The following is a 12,005-nucleotide window of genomic DNA, read 5'->3' on the forward strand; positions in this document are numbered from 1 at the left end:
TATGCCTTAAAGAAAGGAGCTGTTATAATGGGTCAAGAATAAAATCTGTCTACATGAGTAATTCATTCACAAATGTATCAAAAAGTGATATTCTGTGAGAGCTGTAATATCCACAGTTATAAACTAAGCTTTTAGCAATAACTATTGAAAACAATATTGAAATTTTTGAATGTTTTTGAATGTCAAAAAATTTTTGAATGAATATTGAAAATATTGAAACCTGTAAATACATTGTCTCATCTGATTTCTGAGTTTTTCTGAGAGGAGGGTATAAGAAAACAGTGATTCTTTGCATTTATCTTCTACTTCCAATATTTTATTTCCTATTCAGGTTTATGTTTAGGAGGAATTTTAACATATTTTACTTCAGTTCTCATTCTGCTTTTCCATTTTTCTCATTGAAACCACACTGTCTTCACAACATTTATACAACTTCTTTAGCCTCAAGTCTTCTCCATGAAACAAAAACCATTTTACTCTTTCATTTTAGAAAGCATTGTACCTCCTTTTCCTACTGTAGAAATGGAATAATAATAGCATTTATCTTGCAGGATTAAATTAAATTTTAAAAAGTTACCTTGCATTACATAGTTAGGAAAGTGTCACATAATTTCAATCAAAAATTGTTAGTTATCATAATTATCATTATCAGAATCTACTGAGAACCAGTAGTATCTAGTCAGTAAGAGGGACTGTCTTTCCTCACTTTGAATGCTGTGACAGCCTGGTTGTTAATTCTATAAAAACTCTGCTAACTCTTGCCAGTCCTCCTAACTTACATTTATCAACACCTAAGTCAGAAATTCTGAGAGAGGGCCATTAGTTACACTTCTGTCAGTGGTGTGTGATCTCCCATTTCTCTGCTATATCCAAGTGAATCTAAAATGCAGCACCATCCTGATGGAATCTAAACTGAGAAAATGTGTCCACATTGTCAGTTTCCCAAAAGAGACAGACAAAAACTGTCTTCTTCATCTAAAGAAAGTCAGTTAAAGTACCTGGTCATGTTAGAATTAGGTAAATATTTGTAAATCTGAAGAACCATTTAATATTAACACTGGAATGGGTGTATGTGTTTGTGTGTGTAGGTGGATAGAGGTGGGGGGGGGGTAGAAAAACTTAAGTCAAAGGTATGTCCAAGTACTTGGGGCTCTTACTGTTGAGTTCAGACCATCCTGGAGAAAATGGTCCATTTTGCCAGGCTTTTCGCCATGCTTTTTTTTTTTTTTTTAATGCTTAAAGCATAATAGGCAGTTAGTAGTTTTCTTGCTTCCTTCTCTTCCTAGGAAATATTCAATCTCTGGGTATACATTCACTTTCTATTTTTGTTAAATCTGTTATGATTTTTTTGTCTTGAAAAAATAATTGCCTGCGGCAGAGCTGTATATCAGAGCTGGCATATTGATTTTAGTGTGAAATTTCTAAAGATACCTACTCTGTAAATGGTTACTGTGTTCTATTATAAAATGCTGCCACTGGCTACAGCCATCGCTCTCTTCCTGCCTCTATCATTCTTCCCTGATGGGTTCCCTCTCTCTCTTTTCAAGTCATACTCAATTCTGTTAGCTCAGTCAATGTGAGAAGGGTTAGATTATTCCTTCCTCCAAATCCCAATATCAGATTGGCAAGAATACAATAGTATGGGTGGACAGATCAGACAAAATTTCAGGACTCAGAGGTTTCTAAGTGACCTAGAGAGGGAAACACATTAGAGAGTGGGGAGATTATATCAGTAGAGACATAAGGAGAATTTTTAATTTATGCTCATTAGTTTTTCCTTTCATCATTTCTCTAGCTATGCATCTACAGTCTCATTCAACCTTAAGCAATGGAGGCAAAATATAATTTTTATCTACCCACCATATCTAGGACTACAAATAGCTTTTATAATCCATGTCAATGCAGTGTAATTAAGTAGCATAATTTTCTGAGTATTGCTTTTGTGTGTGTGTGTGTGTGATCCTCAGATTTTACACACTTCTTCAAGACAATCTGTACTTCTGCTAGGTTTTAGTATGTGTCATGTTTGATATCAGGAGGACCGCTCATAAAATTGATTAATTATTTAAATGTTGCCAGCCTGTAATCAGAAGAGTTTTTTTATTTAGCGAACAGATAACTGTCCTCTCCCGGAAGCATGTAACATATCAAATAGTGTTTGTAAAACATGACTAAGAAATTGTGTTTACTTATTGACAGCATGGAAGGGTATTTTATATATGTATATGTAAGTTTAGTTCAGTTGCTCAGTCATGTCCAACTCTTTGCAACCCCATGAACTGCAGTACGCCAGGCCTCCCTGTCCATCACCAAGTCCCGGAGTCTACCCAAACTCTTGTTCATTGAGTCGGTGACCCCATCCAACCATCTCATCATCTGTCATCCCCTTCTCCTCCTGCCCTCAGTCATTCCAAGCATCAGGGTCTTTTCAAATGAGTCAGTTCTTTACATCAGGTGGCCAAAGTATTGGAGTTTCAGCTTCAACATCAGTCCTCCCAATGAACACCCAGGACAGATCTCCTTTAGGATGGACTGGCTGGATTCTCCTTGCAGTCCAAGGGATTCTCAAGAGTCTTCTCCAACACCACAGTTCAAAAACGTCAATTCTTCAGTGATCAGCTTTCTTTAAAGCCCAACTCTTGCATCCATACATGACTACTGGAAAAATCATGGCCCTGACTAGATGGACATTTTTTGGAAAAGTAATATGTCTGCTTCTTAATATTCTGTCTAGATTGGTCATAACTTTCCTTCCAAGCAGTAAGTGTCTTTTAATTTCATGGGTGCAATATATATACACACACATTAGCATGGGCTACCCTGGTGGCTCAGATGATAAACAATCTGCCTGTGATATGGAACACCTAGGTTCGATCCCTGGGTTGGGAAGATCCCCTGGAGGAGGGCATGGGAGCCCACTCCAATATTCTTGTCTGAAGAATCCACATAGACAGAGGAGCATGGCGGGCTACAGTCCATGGGGAAGCACAGAGTCAGACACGACAGAGCAACTAAGCACAGCACATACATTCAGTTCAGTTCAGTAGCTCAGTCATGTTTGACTCTTTGCGACCGCATGAACTGCAGCACGCCAGGCCTCCCTGTCCATCACCAACTCCTGGAGTTTACCCAAACTCATGTCCATCGAGTCCGTGATGCCATCCAACTATCTCATTCTCTGTCATCCCCTTCTCCTCCTGCCCTCAATCTTTCCCAGAATCAGGGTCTTTTCAAATGAGTCAGTTCTTCGCATGAGGTGGCCAAAGTATTGGAGTTTCAGCATCAACATCAGTACTTCCAATGAACACCCAGGACTGATCTCCCCCAGGATGATCTCCTGCAATACAGGAGATGTTGGTTTGATCTCTGGATCAGGAAGATCCTTTGTAAGAGGGTATGGCAACCCACTCCAGTATTCTTGCCTGGAGAATCCCCATGGGCAGAGGAGCCTGATGGGCTACAGCCCATGTGGTTGCAAATGAGTTGGACATGACTGACTAGGCACAACACAGCAATCTTTTATTGTATATGTATACATACGTGTGTCTGTATATACCACATCTTCTTTGTCCATTCATCACTTATGGATGCTTAGGATGCTTCCATAGCTTGGCTATTGTAAGTAATGCTGTGATGAACACTGAAGTGCATGTATCTCATCATATTAGTGTTTTTGTTTTCTTCAGATATATACTGAGAATTAGAAATTCTGGAATGTGTGATAGCTCTGTTTTTAGTTTTTTTGAGGAACCTTCATACTGTTTTTCCGTAATGGCTCCTCCAATTGCATCCCCACCAACAGTGTATTACTAGCATTTCCTTTTCTCCACATTCTTGCCAGCATTAGTTATTTGAGTTCTTGTTTATGGTAGCCATTATAATAGGTGTGAGGTGATATTTCACTGTGGTTTTGATTTGCATTTTTCTGACGATTAGTGATATTGAACATCTTTCCAAGTGCCTGTTGACCCTCTGTATGTCTTTGGAAAAATGTTTTCTTATTTTCTTTCCAGTTTTTAATCAAGCTTTGAAAAAAAATACTGAGTGGTATAAGTGTTTATATAAAAATATATATTTCCTTATAGGTCATATCATTTACAGATATTTTATCCAATTTGGGGGTTATCTTTTTGCTTTGTCAATGATTTCCTTTGCTGTGCAAAAGCTTTTAAATTTAATTATGTCTTGTTTGTTTACTTTTGCTTTTATTTCTTTTGCCTTAGGAAATAGATCTAAAAAATTATCACAGCAATTTATGTCAAAGAATATTCTGCCTATGCTCTTATCTAGGAATTTTATGATTTCAAGTATTACATTCAGGTCTTTTAATCCATTTAGACTTTATTTTTATATATGGTATAATGAAATGTTCTTATATAATTCTTTAACACATAACTGTCCAGTTCTCCCAGAACAACTTCTTGAAGAGACTGCCTTTTTACATTGTTTAGTCTTGTTTCCTTTGTTGTAGATTAATTGACCATAAGAGTATGGCTTTATTTCTGGGCTTTGAATTCTATTCCATTGATTTGTGTGTGTGCTTTGTGTAAAGAGCATGTTGTTTTGTTTACTGTAACTTTGTACTGTAGTTTGAAGTCAGAGAAGTAAATGGCAACCCACTCCATACTCTTGTCTGAAGAATCCTATGGACAGAGAAGTCAGCAGGCTACAGTCCATGGGGTCGCAAAGAGTCTGACACAATTGAAGCGACTTAGCACACAGACACTGAAGTCAGAGTATGTGGTATCTTCAAATTTGTTCTTTTGCAAAGTTGTTTTAGGAATTTGGGGGTTTTGTGGTTCCATATAAATTTTAGGATTACTTTATAGCTCTTTGAAATTGCAGTGTGTATTTCGATAGAAGGAGGAAGTGGGTACTTAGTTATGTCTAACTCTTTGCAGCCCCAAGGACTGTAGCCTGCCAGGCTCCTTTGTCCATAGAATTTTCCAGGCAAGAATACTGGAGTTGGTAGCCATTTTGTTCTCCACGGGATCTTCCTGACCCAGGGATTGAGCCTAGGCCTCTTGCATTGTAGGCAGATTCTATACCAACTGTGCCACCTGGGAGGGAGGGATTGCATTAAATCTGTAGATTGCTTTCAGTAATATGGACATATTAATAATGTTTAAACTTTCCCATCCAGGAGCACTTGATATATTTCCATTTCTTTGTATCATTTTCAATTTTATTCATCAGTGTTTTCTATTTTTTAGAGTACAGGTCTTTTATCTCCTTGGTTAAGTTTATTCCTAGGTATTTTATTCTTTTTTGATGTGTTTGTAACCATATAGGATTGTTTTCTTGAATTCTCTTTCTGATATTTCACTATTAATGTATAAATAAGCAAAGTTTTATATGTTAATCTTGCATCCTGAAACTTTATTGAATTCCTTTTTAGTTCTAAAGTTTTTTGGTGCAGACTTTGTGGTGTTCATAGTATCGTGCCATCTGCAAACAGTTACAGTTTTATTTCTTTGTTTCCCATTTGAAAGTCTTTTATTTCTTTTTCTTGCCTGATTTCTGTGGCTAGAACTTGCAGTTCTGTGTTAAATACAAGTGTGAGAATGGGCATCCTTGTCAAGTTTCTCATTTTAGAGGAAAGGCTTTCAGCTTTTCAACATTGAGTATGATGTTATCTGTGAGCTTGTCACAAATAGATTTTAAAACCTCACGCTTTTAAAGTAATGCAGTCATAAGTTATAGAATGCTGACTCATAGTTAAAGAGTGTCTAGTAGGCTACAAATGGTGAGCATTAATTAATGCTTATGTATTGTAAAAAGTCCTTTGAGTAAATATAAGTAATTGTCAGTGCATAGAGAAAGTACATTATAGTTTTTGCTTCTAGAAAATCATTACTAATGTCTGTAGTAATTTTTTGGTTATTGTTTGACATACCAACATCTGAAACTTCATCTCATATTAGAGGAATCTACCATCTTCTTTGACAGTCTTCTCACCATAGAAGCTGAAATATTTCCATTCTGTATTTGGCAGTTTCCTTAGAAGTTACAACTTAAGCATCACATGTGTGCTTCACTAGTCAGATGGACTAGCTCTGGATGAAACTGGATGTAATGACATAAAGAAAACTGGATCATACAGAAGTTGTTTTACTATTGGGTTATAGTAGCTCTACCAGATTTTCACCAAGTGGCTTTTCTGCCGCCATTGAGAACTAGTGGCAGCATCTCTCGTAGAGGCAGAATACAGTGCCCGATTTTAGGGTGCAAACTGCAATATCTATTTCCTATGTTCAATGCTCTTGTGTTTTCACTGGGTTAGATTTTTATATAATGATGGGCATTGCCTTCACACTTGATTTTCTGGTCCTTGTGAATAGACTGTGAGTCAACAACACTGCTTAAGAATATCTTAAATCACCAAATCAAAAGCCTAACTAATGAAAATTTAGTTACAGAATAGATAAGAAAATAAAGATTATTCCATATCTATCATAAAATATGTTATACATTTCATGCTTTTTAATGTATTCTTGTTTCTTGATACAGGGTTAGGATTGATTTAGAATTAGGGTGAAGAAAACATCTGTATAAAATTGATTTCCAAAGTGAGTACTGTATTTAGAAAGACTTTCTGTTTTATGTGTATATATTATGTTTTATATTTGCTTTTCAAGATAAATGATTCACTTTGAGTTAACTATATCAAATGTTCCAAAACCATCTGAAGTATTTTGATGTAGTCAGTTAAATGTGCAAATCAATATTTAACAATTAAAGTCACTTATGGATTTGAAGTGTATCAAACTATGTTTGATCTTAACTCTCTGTTCAATTAAAATTTTCAAGGTACCTGAGAAATCTACATCAAATTACAGCTCTGATATTGTTAAGATTATTCTTGCCCTTAAAAGTGATAATCCTAGCAAACAATGTGAAATGATCATCGTAAGTGTTAGGTATGAACTTAACGTAATTTATAGTCAGGCAGTGGTAGATTGCTCTAAGCAGCTTAAAAACTCTCATGAATACAATGTAATAGGGGAAAAAAAATGAAAATTCAAATGATAGTAATAACATATGGATGCAATTGCCAAATAACTGATCTCCCACCTCTAATCTTAAGGTAGTGAATTGTAGTCATTATCATGTCCATCCTCAGTGTGGATGTGGTTGACAGTTTTTATGGTGAACACAAAACAAAAACAAAGTAAAATAAAAACAAAGCAAAATTTATATTAGTCATAAGAAGTATTATATGTGTTTGTTAGGACTTGATTAAGGATGAAGAGTTAAATGAAAGTGTGAATGAAAGTATTAGTCACTTTGTCATGTCCAACTCTTTGCGACCCCATGGACTGTAGCCTGCCAGGTCCCTCTGAGTTTTCCAGACAAGAATACTGGAGTGGGTAGCCATTCCCTTCTCCAGGGGATCTTCCCGACCCAGGGATAGAACTCAGGTCTCCTCCTATGCAGACAGATTCTTTACCACTTGAATCCCCCATCACCTGAAAAGTTAAACAGTTGAAGTGATTAATTAATTGTCTTAAGTTTTAGAAAAGTTATTCTTTTTGTTTTTTGGTCATTATAAATTATTTCAGCCCTTAAAAACAATCACCCTGATTTAACTTCTAGTACAGTAGTTTCTGACAAAAACCTGGTATCTACAGTGTTTAACTTAAGAAATATTTTTCAGTTTCAATCACACCTGGCCTCTCAGTAACATTTCATTTTAACCTACAACTCCCTTCATTACTCAACTTCATTGAGGTGTAACTTGCCTCATTTAATTTCTACCATGATCAAGATATAAGATACTTCCAGAACTCTAAAGAATTCCACTCTGACACTTTGGTGTCAATTCCCCTCCTCCCACCCCCAGCTCCAGAGAAGCATTAATGTCTTTTATTTCATGATCATTTTCTCTTTTTCTTTGAATTTTGTGTTCTGTCATTATCTTCTTTTATTTTCTTGTAAAGTGAAGAAGTGAAAGTCACTCAGTCAGTCATGTCCGACTCTTTGTGACCCCATGGACTATACATCCATGGAATTCTCCAGGCCAGAATACTGGAGTGGGTAGCCTTTCCCTTCTCCAGGGGATCTTCCCAACCCAGGGATCAAACCCAGGTCTCCCGCATTGCAGGCAGATTCTTTACCAGCTGAGCCACAAGGGAATCCTTTGAGGACATCCCTGGGCTTAGATGGTAAAGCATCTGTCTACAATGAGGGAGACCTCAGTTCAATCCCTGGGTCAGGAAGAGGAAGGGTAAGGTCTCCTTGAGAAGGAAATGGCAACCCAATCCAGTATTCTTGCCTGGAAAATTCCATGGATGGAGAAGCCTGGTAGGCTACGGTCCGTGGGGTTGCAAAGAGTCAGACACAACTGAGCGGCTTCACTTTCACTTTCTTTTACTTCCCTGGTGGCTCAGATGGTAAAGCGTCTGCCTATGACGCGGGAGACCTCCTTGGAGGTCTCGGGTCCTCCTTCCAATCTTGGATCAGGAAGATCTCCTGGAGAAGGAAATGGCAACCCACTCCAGTATTCTTGCCTGGAAAATCACATGGATGGAGGAGGCTGGTAGGCTATAGTCCATGGGGTTGCAAAGAGTCAGACACTCCTGAGCAACTTCACTTTCTTTCATTTAGTGGTATGCTTTTACTGTTTTCTATATTATTGCATATTTCATTACTTTGTTACTTTTTATGACTGAGTAGTTTTCCATAGTGTTTAGCCATTCAATAGTTGAGTGGGTAGTTTTCAATTTCTGGCTGTGATGCTGCTTATAGAATATTTGTATACAAGTTTTGTTTAGGTAGATGCTTTCATTTCTCTTGCCGATAAGTCTTTTTTTGAAATAATCTCTTTCTTTGCCTTTTATGGTACCATTCTCTGATTTTGTCTGTCCGCTTCTTGCTTTGTTTTCTAATTTCATTGTTACCTCCTCAGATATTATGTGCCAGAAGTCATCACATCCCAGTCTTAGGTCTTCTCTGATGCTTAAGCAGCTTCATCTTGGGTTTAATTATCTCTTCTATGTAGTTAAGTCAGATTTATATCTTCAGTCTAGAATTTCTAGGCATGGATCTATAGTCTGTTTGATATCACCTATTGGCCTTCTCTAAGACCTCTTAAAATCAACATGTCTAGAAATTTTATGATTCTTCACTACATTAAACCTGGTTCCTTCCCAGTTTTTCCCCAAGCTATACAATTTAGATAACAATAAGTGATCTTTAACACTGACTTTATATTAAAGAGATCAGCTTTCCTCAGGAGCATCTGAAATAATCTCCCCATGTCCAGCCACTGCTCCTTTCCAATTTTTTCTTCTCACAGCTGAGTGATCTCCTTTCAAACCTCAAATCTGATTGTGCCAATTTCTCATTTTCCATTTTCTGCTTGAAGTGAATCATTGGCTTTAAAAAGTTTATATACTAAGTACCAGATTCCTTAATATCTCATAAGGTTTTACATAGAGAAGGCGCGTTTCGCAAGTTTCCTATCTCACTTTTACCCAGTCAGTACAGTGCCTTCTATTAGTATCACAGACCTAACTTACTCCTCTGTCCACTGAGCCTTTGCACCTTCTGTTCCCTCAGCTGAAACACTGAGATCTTTCTTCATCTGCTCCAAGCCTATTATTTTTTCTAATTTGAGCATGATTCACCACTTCTTAATTTTTTCTTAATTGGAAAATAATTGCTTTACAATGTTGTATTGGTTTCTGCCACACAACAATGTAAATCAGCCATGAGTATATATATGCCCCCTCCTTCCTGAACCTCCCTCCTATCCTCTACCCCATTCCACCCCTCTAGGTTGTCACAGAATACTAGGTTGAGTTCCTTGTGTTATACAGCAACTTCTCTCTGGCTATCTCTCTTACATTCGTAATGTATATGTTTCAATGCTACTCTCAAGTCATCCCATGCCCTCAATTTCCCTGCTGTGTCCACCAATTCTGTTCTCTATGTCTGCATCTCTGTTGCTGCCCTGAAAATAAGTTCATCAGTGCCATTTTCTAGATTCCATATATTTGCATTTATATATGATATTTGTTTTTCTCTTTCTGACTTACTTCACTCTTTATGACAGGCTCTAGGTTCATCTACCTCACTAGAACTGACTCAAATGTGTTCCTTTGTATGACTGAGTAATACTCCATTGTATATATGTACTGCATGCAGTTTTAATATATGCACTAGGAGCACCAACAACTTCTTTGTGTACCTGTGGTATAACTGCAGCTGTTTGTGAAGTTGATTAATGTTTGTCTCTCTCTCAAATGAGTCCATAGGATCCATGATGTCAGGGATCATGCATATTTATCTTCTCCTCTCATGTCAGATCAGATCAGATCAGTTGCTCAGTCGTGTCCGACTCTTTGCGACCCCATGAATTGCAGCACACCAGGCCTCCCTGTCCATCACCAACTCCCAGAGTTCACTCAGACTCACGTCCATCGAGTCAGTCATGCCATCCAACCATCTCATCCTCTGGCGTCCTCTTGCCCCCAATCCCTCCCAACATCAGAGTCTTTTCCAATGAGTCAACTCTTCGCATGAGGTGGCCAAAGTACTGGAGTTTCAGCTTTAGCATCATTCCTTCCAAAGAAATCCCAGGGCTGATCTCCTTCAGAATGGACTGGTTGGATCTCCTTGTAGTCCAAGGGACTCTCAAGAGTCTTCTCCAACACCACAGTTCAAAACCATCAATTCTTTTGCGCTCAGCCTTCTTCACAGTCCAACTCTCACATCCATACATGACCACCGGAAAAACCATAGCCTTGACTAGACCAACCTTGGTTGGCAAAGTAATGTCTCTGCTTTTGAATATGCTATCTAGGTTGGTCATAACTTTCCTTCCAAGGAGTAAGCGTCTTTTAATTTCATGGCTGCAGTCACCATCTGCAGTGATTTTGGAGCCCCCAAAAATAAAGTCTGACACTGTTTCCCCATCTATTTCCCATGAAGTGATGGGACCAGATGCCATGATCTTCGTTTTCTGAATGTTGAGCTTTAAGCCAACTTTTTCACTTTCCACTTTCACTTTCATCAAGAGGCTTTTGAGTTCCTCTTCACTTTCTGCCATAAGGGTGGTGTCATCTGCATATCTGAGGTTATTGATATTTCTCCTGGCAATCTTGATTCCAGCTTGTGTTTCTTCCAGCCCAGCGTTTCTCATGATGTACTCTGCATATAAGTTAAATAATCAGGGTGACAATATACAGCCTTGACGAACTCCTTTTCCTATTTGGAACCAGTCTGTTGTTCCATGTCCAGTTCTAACTGTTGCTTCCTGACCTGCATACAAATTTCTCAAGAGGCAGATCAGGTGGTCTGGTATTCCCATCTCTTTCAGAATTTTCCACAGTTTGTTGTGATCCACACAGTCAAAGGCTTTGGCATAGTCAATAAAGCAGAAATAGATGCTTTTCTGGAACTCTCTTGCTTTTTCAATGATCCAGCGGATGTTGGCAATTTGATCTCTGGTTCCTCTGCCTTTTCTAAAACCAGCTTGAACAGCAGGAAGTTTACGGTTCACATATTGCTGAAGCCTGGCTTGGAGAATTTTGAGCATGACTTTACTAGCGTTTGAGATGAGTGCAATTGTGTGGTAGTTTGAGCATTCTTTGGCATTGCCTTTGTATCAAATTCCCTGGCAGTTATCAAGTACTTAATAATATTTGTCTGAATGAGTAAATGGAATAGGTTTAATGGAATTTGATGAATGTAGGAATATGAGGATGTGATTTTGAGGATGGTTTTATGGTTTAGGATATGGGGAAAGATAAGGAGTTGCCAAAGGAGACACATAATAGAGGAAGAATAATAGGTTTAGAGAAGTAGAAAGTGAGTGCCATTCCCTTGTGGCATATCTTAAATGGCACAACATTCCTTGAAATAATACTTTACATAAAATAATCAAAGGTCTGCTGCTGCTGCTGCTGCATTGCTTCAGTTGTGCCCGACTCTGTGCGACCCCATAGATGGCAGCCCATCAGGCTCCCCCGTCCCTGGAATTCTCCAGGCAAGAACACTGG

The sequence above is a fragment of the Bubalus bubalis genome, chromosome 8 (assembly GCF_019923935.1).
Source record: "Bubalus bubalis isolate 160015118507 breed Murrah chromosome 8, NDDB_SH_1, whole genome shotgun sequence".
NCBI lineage: Eukaryota > Metazoa > Chordata > Mammalia > Artiodactyla > Bovidae > Bubalus > Bubalus bubalis.